This window comes from Triticum aestivum, chromosome 7B, assembly GCF_018294505.1.
Source record: "Triticum aestivum cultivar Chinese Spring chromosome 7B, IWGSC CS RefSeq v2.1, whole genome shotgun sequence".
Lineage (NCBI taxonomy): Eukaryota > Viridiplantae > Streptophyta > Magnoliopsida > Poales > Poaceae > Triticum > Triticum aestivum.
The window spans coordinates 743428903-743429137 of record NC_057813.1 but is presented as its reverse complement, the minus strand read 5'-3'; positions in this window follow the sequence as shown (position 1 = coordinate 743429137).

Below are 235 nucleotides of genomic sequence, written 5' to 3'. Positions count from 1 at the left end.
TTGATGCGGTAGCGCGGCGGGTACGGTGGATCCTCCTGGACCCACACCGGCGATGGTGGTGCCGGGACCATCTAATGGAGTGAGCACTCCATCATGATCTCCATCTGACTGACTATTTCTTCGTCCATCAAAGTCGCCTCCGCGAGGAGGCGTGGACGCTGCTCTGAGTGTTGCTGCAGCTGCTGGTCCTCCTAGTCGACAAAGGAGAGGACGATCTCCTCCTTGCCAAAAGATC